An 11,922-nucleotide genomic window follows, 5' to 3' on the forward strand; every position below is an offset into this window, starting at 1 on the left:
AGGACAGCAAAGCGCTACGTGAGCGAGACCTTAAGCCCCCAGAAGCGAGCAGGGTGAGAGGTGGTGGCCTTAAGGTGAGAAGGGCATCTCTGAGCATGTACAGCAGAGGATGAAATCATCAAACACACTTGTTTCTTCACAAAGTTTGGCCAGAAGTTTTGATTTTGAAGACGGCGTTCGGTGTCCAGCTGACCAATAACGGCTGGTTTGCCTTGGGAGAGCCGCCTTGCCCCGCTGTAACTCTCAGCCGGGTGCCTAACCTTCCCTTGGAAGTTCCAGCTGGGGGTTGATGTAGGTTCCTCTGGCGAGTCCGGGGTTGAGCAATGGTCCTGTGACTCACAGCTCGGCCCCAGGCTCGCCCTCCCGCAAACGCTCCATCCAGCACTAATAAAGGAGGCTGTGTAAAGCCGAGGTCTTGGGAAACACTTTTCCGGTACAAATCCATGTACAAATCAACAACAAGTTATTCAGAATTTGTGCTTGGAGGGGTGGTGACAGTAGTTACTAAAATAACTGCTAATAGGAAGTTATACTCTGCGCATTTGCTCGCAGAAAGCTGTGGCACGGCGGAGAGGCTGCACGGAGCTGGGGGAAGGTCTGGAGTTCCATCTCAGTGCTGGAGACCCCCCCCGTGATCCCAGCTTTCTGCTGCTGCCCGGGGAGGGAGCTCCCTGTTGTCCCTGGCAGTCCCTGAAGGCTGCGTGGGCTGGGGTACAGCCCGGTGCCGGTGCTGTGCCAGCTGTGCCACAGCTCCTGCGCTCCCTGGCGCGAGGGCTGGGGCTGGAGGAGGGATGCTGCCGCACGGAACAGCCTCCTCTGGACACTGCAAGGGAAACTGGGCTGTAACCGCCATGGGAGGCGCCCGATGAGCATCGGCGGGTGCAGTCCCCGGGGTGGGCCGTGCGTGGGGGGAGAGGCCGGGCTGTGGTGGTCACGAGCAAGGCAGGAGCCCCAGCCACCTCCCGAGGTCTTCTCTGCGCCCTTCTCCGCTTGTCCGCGCTCTGCTTCCGCAGCCTCCTCCCAGCGCCAGACCCCAAAGGTAGAGTCAGGAGCCAGTCGCGGGGATCAGCTAAGGGCACGCGAGCGATGGACCTGGATCGGGGAGGAGTGACAACATGGAAACTTGAGACAAAAAGACCCTTTCTGGGCCATTGGGCCCTCTGGTCTCACAAACATCATCTGCTCTTTTGTGCACCTCTTGCTCTTTCCCAAAAGGAGACGGGGTTTTTCGCTGGTCTGGGATGGGGATCCCCGCTCACGCTCCCTGCAGAGCATGGTTGTGCCTGGCCAAGGGTGCTCCGAGCATCCCGGGGCACCGCTCTCCCCAGTTCCACTGCAGCCACCATCTTCCCACTCTTACAAGTGAACTGGGAGCACTGGGATTCCTGGGGACAAAGGACCAGTAAGCATGGCTCGATTTCACCCACGCTTGCAGAGCTGCTAGGGTGCCTCGGGGACAATTAGCTCCCAGTTTGCAGATCCTGTTTTAACTATGGCACATGTTCATAATTTAAGGCCTTTACAGCGGTGCTTGGTTAACACCGGAGCCTACTCCCTGCTGCCCATACCTTTTGTTTGGGTGATTTACTGTTCCTCTGTGCCCCTCTGCCCACTGAAATTCATAACAGCTTTCACACAGCAATAGAAAGCTCGTAATTACAGCTATGTCTGGTAGTGCCATTGGAGCTAAAGGGCCTGCTGGCACTTTCTTTTAACAGGAATCCAGCTCCCAGCTGGAATGAAACTTGCCCTGCTGACGGGGTCTTTTTATTAGTTTGTTTGAGCCCTTATTAAAAAAATACTCCAGTTTTTGGCAGCGAGGGTCCGGTGTGCTCCACCTTCGAGTCTCCTGCGCTCAGGCTCGGAGCTTTCAAAGGCGCCCGGGGAGTTGGGTCCGGCAGCGCTCGGGCACCTCACCCCAGCCAGGGAGCGCTGCCCTGGGGCTGTCGCTGCCCGGGACAGGGATACCGTTTGTTTGGTTTTTATAAGAGAGGTTTATTTTTAATTATTCCAAGTCGCCCGGGCAAACGTGCAAGAAATCAGGTCTAACCCAATAAAAGCTGTCCTGTGTAGGTGCTTGGTGATCTACAGACCTCACCAGCCACTGCAGCTTTTTTTTTTTTTACCTTTAACTCCATTTGTGTTTCCTAAAAGGGGGTGGTTTTACCTTTTTGCAGTGAAATGTCACGTTGGAGTGGCAGAGGTGGGGCACTAGCGTCCCCCCAGTGCTGCTGCCTGCAGCAGGGATGGGGTCCCAAGGACACTTGCTGAGGGGAAGGGATTGTCCTTTCCCACAGGGATGCCTTAAACCAGAGCGGAGAGATGGAAAAGCAGAGAAGAAGGTGTCCACAGGGCGGATGAGAGAGGTAATGCTTGGGGAAACACTCCAGTTTTGCTTTCAGTCTCCCGTGGTTTTGTCTGGGGACCTCAGTCGGTATTTGAGCAGCTTTTGGAAGCCACCAGAGGTGACATGTCCCACCCAGCCTACCAACAGCCGGGGGATGAGCAGGGGGCTGGTGGGCAGTGAGCCACCACACGGCCCCGGAGGAGCTCAGGCACCTTGGTCTTGGGGGTTTATTCCCCACTTGCCTCTCGGAGTGGGGGGGATGTTGTGGAGGGGCCATGTGTGGGGTAGAGGTGTCTCCAGAGGCACCCTCCCCGCTTTGGGAAGCAGCAGGGATATCCGTGGGGTATGGAACTGGGAGCTGCTGCGGGTGCCCAGGTGCTCCCCTCTCCTTCCAGACCCACACGTCATGGCTCAGGCACTCACCAAAGAGTCCCCCCACCTTATTTTCAGCCCCTCTGTTGTTGCTGCCAGCCATTCCTCGCAGGGTCCTTGGCCCGGGCAGCCCTCCTGTGGGGTTAACCGTGAGCGCCAAGCCATCAAGCCGGGGGACGTGGAGAATCCAGTTACAGGGAAGGACAGGGAACCATGAGACGACTTCCAAAAATAGAGAGAAAGACCAAAATAGTGGGTCATGAATCTCAAAGGCAGTAAAGCGGGCCCAGCATCGCAGCAGGGGGACGCTGATGTGCCAGCCGTGCCGCAGCCGAGCCGGGCGGCTCCAAAAACAGCCCGCAGACGGACCTCAGCCCTGCTCATGTTCCGTGTCGGGTTTCAAGGTGTAAATTCCCATCAAGAAAGTGGCTGAAAGGAGAAGCACGTCATCGGAGCTCTGCACAAGGAATTTACAAGAAGGGATCACCTGGGCACGGTGGGATCACCGTAACTAAGTCCAGAGAATATTCCCAGTAGCCGGTGACAAGAGAGAGCACTGCTCTTCACCGCACGTGTGTGCTGCGAAATCCTAGAGGGATTTTAACAGCATGAGACACGTTTCGTGAAAGTTTCAGTGGCAAAAGGGTAAGGGGGAAGATCTCAAGAATTTCTTAGTGCAGTTTGGCGTTTGTGGGTAAAACTGAGCGACCAGAGCGGGCCCAGGCTGGCTGCAGGGAGGTGGCCGGGGTCACTCCTTCCCTGCTCTCGTGCCTCCGGGTGCCGTTGGCAGAGTAGGGCTCCTTGGGCAGACACGCTTTTCTTGCACAGCTTCCTCATCAGCCCAATTTGTGGGAACTTTAGTCCTAAATTATGCTCCAGGATGCTACAGCTACATCAATTCCAATAGCTGAGACAAGACCTTTTATTCATGTTACCAGAGGGTTTCTTGAGCCAAAATGCTTTGAATTTAAGAACTTGATCCTCTGAAATGGTATTGTTGTCTCAGCGTTGTCTGTGTGTGATGAGGAGAAGCAGAAACTGATAGTTCTGTGAATTCCTCTGTTGATTGGAAATGCTGGGCCTTTTTGTTAGGACTTGTAGTTGAAGGCAATTGCTATGTGTTAAAGAGGGACTACAACATGTATTTATTTACCTCTAAAGGGTTTTATTACTTCCACACACACATTCTTTGCTGATTTGAACATCCTGAAAGCGAAGCTATGCCTGTGCCCATGCTCTGCAAACTAAAGGGCCGGTTCTTGCGAGGTTTTCCTGCTCCAGCGATGGCTCCGGGGTCAGCTCACAAAAAGAAGGTCATTCCAAAGACAAGTGATGTTTAGAAACTGATAACCACCAGGTTCTGCTGAAAGGGATTTGATTTCCCCATCTAAAAGGAGATCTTTGATTAGTGACTGATGGGGCAACTTCAAAAGCTCACGGGGTCTGGCCGAGATAAGCATTCAAACCTGGGATGCTCCTTCCCAAAGCCTCTTTGATCTGGAATTAAAGCTAGAAATCTTGCAGGCTTTATTGTGAGATTTCCAGTGTTTTTAATGACGCACCAGGCACAATAGGATCCACCTGGCTTTTCCTGGCCAGCCAGCAGTAAACTGGTGGGATACGGATTTAGCTGGGGCTTTCTGGGGGTGAGGGGAGCTCCGGCTCCCTGCGGCAGAGCGCAGCCCCGAAGCCCCTTTTTTTGAGATTGAGGGGGAAGAAAATCAGCCGAACCCGCTGGTTCAGGGTGCCCGGCACCCAGCGGGGGCAGGACCCTCGCCACGGCGCCTGGTTCCCCTCCGAGGTTGGCTCTCACTCGCACCGGGGACTTTGTTGGGGTCAGTCTGGACCGCAGCCTTTGCTGCTGCTGGTCGAAGGCACCGGGTGTTACTGGGAGCTCACCAGTTTGCACCAGTGAGCTCGCTGCAGATTTCGGAAGGGACGCCGTCTCCTCGGCTGGGTCCGTTCGCGCTCACTCCGCAGTTCTGGTTTCCGAAAGCGCCGTGGCGAGGCGGGCGTGGGGCTGAGCGCCGAGGCCGTTCCCAGCCCCTGCGCCAGCCAGCGCTGCCAGGGTGCTGCTCGCCCCGTCCTCGGGTTCAGGCACGGAACGTGTCACACCTGGAAGTAATTAGAATGAATTTTTACTAATTCATAGCTAATTGCACAATTACTCTTCTCTGAAAGATTCGACTCTCGAAAGACGCTTCAACACATGAAATAAGTTTCTCCTAATCTGGCTTGGGGGGGAAAAAAAAATATAAAAGCATGAAGACATTAGGCTGGATCCAAAACATGATTTTCTTTTCAAATTAAGTAATTCTTTCCCAATATATTTCAAAATGCTCAGAGCTGACAGGGGCGGTTTCCCTGGTGGTTTCTGAAGGGGAGAGCCCCTGTGAGCCATGTCCCGGGATGCACGAGCCCGGGAGCCGCGTTCCCTGTCGTGTGGCATCCCTGGCCGGGCAGTGGTGGCTCGGCTCGGGGCCGGCCGTGCTCTCTGCTCCATGGGGAGCCAAAGCCGAGCTCCTGGGACCTGCACTTGTCCCTCCGCTTTCGGTGGTGTCACGGCGGAGCGGTCCCTGGCAGGGGTGTGGGACCCCCGGACGGGGAGTGGGGAGCGGTGCCGGGGAGCAAACCCCACCGACCCGCTTTGACGAGTCGCTTGACGCGGTGTCTATATCTCCTGCGCGCTTGCAAATGATGTTTACTATTTAATAAGATGTGATGAGACTGTTCTGATACTTCAAAGGCAGCTGACAGTTTTGTTAGAGATAATCAAGGAACTTTTGGACAATTACGGTGAAGGCTTTGACAGCAAGAAAACGCACAAACCTTGTAACTGTAACTAGCACCAAAGTCAAAGATTCTTCCCTGGAAACAACTTGAATATTCATTTTATCCATTAAGCGTCACTTTTTTATTTATTTATTTTTATTCCGTGCTTTTTTATGTCACTTTGCTTCCTTCAAGCCCGGGAGAGCGCTTTTCTTGTTACAAGACGTGAGTCTTCCCACCTTCTTGAACTTGCTCCACTCCAAACAGGCTCTGGGTGCTGCGCTGTCTCCCCGTCCGTCCGTCTGCGCCGGCACATCCCTGTGGGAATGGGGGGGGACGACACGGTGCGGTCCCCACTCTGCAGATTTCTTACGAGACCCAGAAGCTGAGAGACCCCCGCGATCCCTCCCGGAGCCACGGCTCCAGGGTGAGGGGCTGGATCTGGTCGGCAGCAAAAATCCCCAGTGACTCGCTAGGGCTGGGGTCGGACCTGGGACACGAAAAACACCAGTGATTCAGCCAGGATGGGCAAACCTTAAATATCCCGTGAAAGCATCTGGCAAAGCAGGTGAATCAGAATGAAAACCAGCGGAGCTCTTCCTCCAGGTCACCTGATATACTGATTTCCCCTAATATTGATTGATGTTTTGCTTATAGACATATTGTCAAGCAGACACGCGGGGCTGTTTTCCAGTTGACGTTCGGGGAGAGCGTTTCATTTAATCACAAACCTTCTATCGCTCAGGCCGGCGAGAAGGAAATTTGATAACAGGGACGTAAAACTAAAGGCGCTGATCTAATAAGACTTTTGCGTGGTATTCGTGGGAGCAGGCAGTGACAGATCACCGGTGTGAGAATTACCCGTTACACGACGGGACCTCAGCAGCGGCGCCAGCACCCCCCGCCCCCCCCCGTGAGCTCTGTGGGGAGACGAAACTGCCGATGGGGGACGGCTTTTGGGGTGTGTTGGATCAGCCCTGCGCCATGACGCTGCGGAGGGACGGGGCAATGGTCGTCACAAGGCAGCGATGCCCCGGCGTGTGGCTGCCTCTTGTCGGGGGGGGGGCAAGCCCCATCTCTGGGTGCCCCCCAGGGGATGCTGGGGTGCTCCGTGCTTCTTGTGCCCATGGTTTCACCAGCATACGGGGGGGGGGGTCCCCTTTTCTGTTTCCATCCCCATCGAGCTGGCCCCCCCCCGGACCCCCCAGCACTCGGGGACCGGCCGTGCATGACACCCCCCACCCCTTTCTCCCGGCTGCTTCAGCGCTGTGCATCGCATCCTCCGGTAGTCACTCAGCAAAGTAATTGGCCAAAGATTATTCTGTATAATTGAATGGCAGGGGCTTTGTATACCAAACAGGGACTTGTCTTTGTCAAAAAGTCTTTACAAAGTATCCAGCTCCGGGTGTCAGGGAGGACAAGTTTTTTAATCATGTTAAAATGATTTATTTAAACGTCAAGCCATGTCACCTCACTTCCTTTCATTTTTCAAACTGTTTGTGTTTTTTCTGGATGATAAATTTATCTTCAGACAGCCTCAATATGACTAATTAACTTTGAAATATAAGAACCAGATGTGTGAGCTGGAGAGCTTTCTGAACTCATGCCAGACATTTTTTTTATTATTTTTTTTTTTTCTTTCCCTCTTCTCTTTCCCTTTCCCTGCTGCCTGCGCCCGAATCGCTTTGCAGACACCCACAGCACATGGGAAAAAAAAAAAAAAACAACAGTTGAGAGATGGACCGGCCCCTCTCCCCCCTGCCCGCTCTGCCCCAGCCCAGCTGGTATTTTACCGCCCGAGGTGGCCCCAGCTCCGACGGGGCGAGCGCCGAGGGCCCCGCGTACCTGCCGGGAGGGTATTTAACGCGGAAAGCAAGCTGCCACCATCCGTTTGCCACATGAAAGGAAATCAAGGCTGGATGTGACATGAAGTGATTTCTTTTAAAGAAGATCCTCCCGTGTGAAGCGGGTTTTCCCCTTCTCCTCGTTTCACGAGACGATCGCTGCGAGCTGCTGGAAGAAGGGAAACATTTATGTACCCACTAATTAAGCAAAGCCTCTCAGCTTAATTTTTCTCTCTGTGACGGCAGGCACGGGGCAAGGACGGGAGTGGGTGGGCAAGGGCTGGGTCCCGGCTCTGGGGTCCCCTCCTCTTCCCACGGCGCTGGGGGAAGGACGGTGCCCACCACCCCCAAAACCCCCCCCAAACCCACAGCTGGGGCAGCACGGTGCCCACCACCCCCCCGAAGCCACCCGAAACCCACAGCTGGGGGCAGACCAGGGCCCACCACCCCCCACCCCCCCCAAAACCTCCCTAAACTCACAGCTGGGGCAGCACGGTGCCCACCTCCCTCCCGAACCCCCCCCCTCCCCAAACCCACAGCCAGGGGCAGCATGGTGCCCACCACCCCCATGAAAACACCCCAAACCCACAGCTGGGGGCAGCACAGTGCCCACCACCCCCCCGAAACCCCCCCAGACCCACAACCAGGGCAGCACAGTGCCCATCACCCTCCCCAAACCACCCTGAACCCACAGATGGGGCAGCACGGTGCCCACCACCCCCCACAAAACCCCCCCAAACTTGCAGCCGGAGAGTGCGGGGGGACCACTGCAGCACCCGAGCCCCCCCCGGGAGAGGACGGAATGAGGGGAACAAGCACTCGATGGCAACGCGGTGCTGCCCGCGGAGGCGGCGGAGAGCGAGGACAGCAAATAACCGTCTTCCCCCTTTGCTTGACAAAACGCTCATTAATCACAAAATGTGCTGAAACCGATCGCAGCGAGGGCTGGCGTGGCTTCGCTTGCTGTTCTGCAGAGCTGTCCCATCTCGAAACCCGTGGACAAATACCAGTTTTAGATGATTTTTGCTGTCACAGCTGGATGGGGCGCGTGGAATAAGCAGGCGTAACGGCTGGAATTGAAGCAAAGCGCTGGGGCCAGCCCTGGCCTAGGGAGGGCTTCCGAGGTGATGGTGCTGCTTGAGCTCAGGGAGGGAAAATGGAGTTTTCTTGGATCCTGGTGATGAGGAAACCCTTCTCTCTGCGGTGCTAACGAGCCCTTCGACTAACGGGGCTGGTGTGAGACCAACACATGATGGAGAGATGCGGGAAAGCCCTGGGATGCACGGGTACCGCAGTCCTGCGGGAAAGGCTGTCCCTGCTGGGAGCTTCCCGGGTGGAGAGACCAACCCCAGCACCTCCGGAGGAGCCAGGGTGACAGGACAGGGCTTTTTTCTGCCCCTTTTTGGGGCTCTGGTGTCCTCAGACAGGCACATGGAGAAACGGCAGCGGGGAATTGCCCGGCTCCGCTCCCGTCGTCCTGCCGGGGCTGGCAGCGACGTGCCCCACGCCGGGTCCCCACGTCACCGGGGGAGCGACATCACCCGTCAAGCAAACTTCAACAAGTGTCTTTTCAGCCAAAACAGATTTTTCAAACAAAGTGTAAATATTCATGTAAAAATGTTGATTTCGGTGGAGATTTTCCTGATCTTCTTGGAACTGGTAATCAAAATAATGTTTTTTAAATTGCTGTTTTTAAAGACTTTTTTTTTTTTTTTTTTAAGTTTTCATTTCAACAACCCTAAATTTATTCTATGGAAAAACTTCAGTCAAAATTATCGGGTCGGTGTGTTAAAGGGAGGTGGCTGCCGTTTTTTAACCGCTTCCAGCGCGCGGCCTTTTGCGAGTGCGCTTCACGCTGCTCCTGCCTCCGTCGCTGAGGGCACAGATGGCTGGCGAGGGCAATTTTTTTTTTTAATTACAGCTTCCCAGGGCTGATTAAGCAATGCGTATCTGCGCACGCACACGCACACGTGTGGTTCCTGCGATGTCTCTCGGAGCGCAGCGGGCAGGAGGGGGATTGTGCCACCCTGTCCCCGGCGCCCCGATGCCGTACGGACAAATAAGCGGATAAATGGCATTTCCCGGCGCGAGGCAGCGCGGGGACCCTTCTGCTGGGCTTCTCTTGCCTCCGGCAGATCAAACGCTCCGTCCGGCGGCTGCGGCGAGGGGAGGGATGCGGGTCGGGGATGGAGCCGGGAGGGATCAGGCATCGCCCTCCGTGCGGCTCGGCGGCACCGCGCGGCTTGTTAGGGCGATAATGGAACATTTCAAACACAACAGCGTTAAAAACCGAGCTGAACTCTCCCCTCCCCGTGGCTCAGCCGTGCCCTAAATATACATAACAAGCTGCGAAAGCTGGCCGGGTGCGAGCGAGGAGCCATCGGCGGATGTTGACAGCCTTGATGTCTTGGCGGGCAGGATCCAACAGCATCTCCCACTGTATGGCGCTAGATATTTAATAAAGTAAAACCCCCAGGATCAGGAAGGCTGCAATCCCTCCCAGCTCCTTTCTTCTGCTTTGCTCCAGCTCTTTCAAGCCTGCCTCCCGTCTCTCTCCAGAAAATCCTTTCATGCCTCCCTCACCAGACTGACATTTTGACAAGTTGCCACGAGTGACATCTGATTTGTACAAATTTCAAGACTAATAAATCTACCTGTCAAAGCGGAAACTTTAAAAGGAGCTAAGCCCAGCGGGTATAGTTTAACAGAACTCAAGTTGATGAAACTGTAGGATGGAGAAATTATATCTGTCACAATCCACCCACATTAGTTCTGTAGAGATGTTGGCAACTGAAACAAACGTCTTTCACAGCCTGGAAAAAAAAAAAAAAAAGGAAAAAAAAATAAAAGGAGACTGTTAATACTGTGAGTAACAAGTAACAGTTCTATTTGTAAACTAGCAAATTTATTTATTTAATTTTTAATTTGCTTGTAGACACACGAGGGAGGGAGCGACCCTCCCTGCTCCCGCACGCCGTCGGGAGCCCCGGCACAAGATCCCGGCGCCTTCGGCCCCCCGCGCTCGCCGGCACCTCGCTGTGGTTACGACAACATGGGGACGATGCTCCTGCCAGGCTGCTGCGCCCGCCGAGGCCACGTCCCCTGCGAGGCCGCGGGACTCGGTGCCATCCCGACGGATCCGGCCACCAAACCCGCCGTGTTTCTCCTCCTGCATGGGCTGAGCCCCGCGCGACGCCCCAGCCCCAGCCCTCCTTTCTGTGCTGGTGTTTCCCTCTGTTCTCTCCGGGGCCGGTGACCCGCCGTGGGGAGAGCCGGGGACACCAGAGGGACGCGCTGCCCCCACCAGCCTCATCTCCCGTCTGCAAACCCGAAACTTCGGAAGGGCTCCGCTCAACTTTCTCCCCGGTTTGTGGCTCTTTTCCCTGGGGGGGTGCGAACACCCGCAGCCGAGGGAGCGGGTTTGGGAGCCGGGCACGGGCTTCCCAGGGGGGGCTCCATCCCTGCAGGGTCGGTGTGGAGGCGGCAGCCGGGCTGCAGGGAAGGAGCCCCCAAACTCTTTCCCATTCCCCCACCTCGGATCCAGGGACTCAACCCCCCTGGTTGAAACGTTTTGCTGGTGCAGAGTTACGGGGGGGCTGGGGGTCTGAAGAGGTTGGAAAAGCATCCAGGCGCGCCAAGGGAAGGAGATGCGGTCTCGTACCCAGCTGAATTTCCTTTTTTATTGCGTCTTCTGTTTGAGACACACAGACGTGAGCAGCCAGTTCATTCTGCCTGGTGGAAAGAGATGGATTTGAAAGTCGCACGTTGCATGAAACTCCTGTAGCTGCGTCTGCAGCGCTGAGAGCGTCTTCAGGTGTATCTAATGACTGAGTGAAACCTCTGAGCTGATGATTTATGACAGCTGGTTTGGTTATAACTTGCCCATCTCCTTTCATTACAAAGGAGACGGGAGTGTTAGCTCTTTCCGCTCGAATCCCATCTGCCGAGAGACTCCCTGCTTTCTCCCCAGCCTGCCGTATCGCCGCCTCACCCAGCGAGGCTGCGCGGGCTCTGCGCGGAGAGGAGGGATGAGCCGCCAGCAGCCTCCCGTGCCCGCTGCGGGCTCCCACCTCGCTCCTGCCGCCCCGGCCTCTGCACGGGAGACACACAAAAGCCCCGCTGCCCTTCGGCACGACGCAGCGCCGGGTGGACCCGTCTGCAGGTCCGTAACAGGCTGAAGCGTGTTTAAATCCCGCTTCGAGCCATGCCCAGGCTTCATGCGGGTTCTCTGCTCCTTGTGAGTACGCCATGACTTGTAAGCTTTATTCCCAGCCGGCGTTCCTGAGCCCTGGAAAGGCGACCATCCCGAAGGCCAGCCAGCCCCGGGGTCTGTCCACGGGGTCTGCGCGGGGACAGGGTGTTCGCAGACCCCCAGTTTCTGGCCATCCATCACGCGCGGATGGCTATGAAGTCAAAGCGTTGCAAACGTCATTTTGCAGACTGGCTTTTCCAGGGGATGAAGCAATTCCCACGCAGCTCGTTAATCCCAGTCCTCATCTCCCTGACCACCGGAGCATCTCGCAGCGCGGGGAATCTCTGGAAGGTTTCTGAAAGCTCAGCTCTGCACGAGCCTTCTCCAGCACAGCA

At 55.7% G+C, this 11,922-nt stretch overlaps 1 protein-coding gene across 1 annotated transcript in view; it reads left to right on the forward strand.

Annotated features, from left to right (window-relative positions):
• Positions 1-11,454, forward strand: part of KCNU1 (potassium calcium-activated channel subfamily U member 1) — a 344,169-nt gene extending 332,715 nt beyond the window's left edge. The window contains 1 exon segment of the mRNA XM_063358923.1: positions 10,271-11,454. The gene's annotated coding sequence lies outside the window, so the exon portion shown is untranslated.
• The last annotated feature ends 468 nt before the right edge of the window (positions 11,455-11,922 follow it).

Source organism: Chroicocephalus ridibundus, chromosome 23, assembly GCF_963924245.1.
Source record: "Chroicocephalus ridibundus chromosome 23, bChrRid1.1, whole genome shotgun sequence".
Classification (NCBI taxonomy): domain Eukaryota; kingdom Metazoa; phylum Chordata; class Aves; order Charadriiformes; family Laridae; genus Chroicocephalus; species Chroicocephalus ridibundus.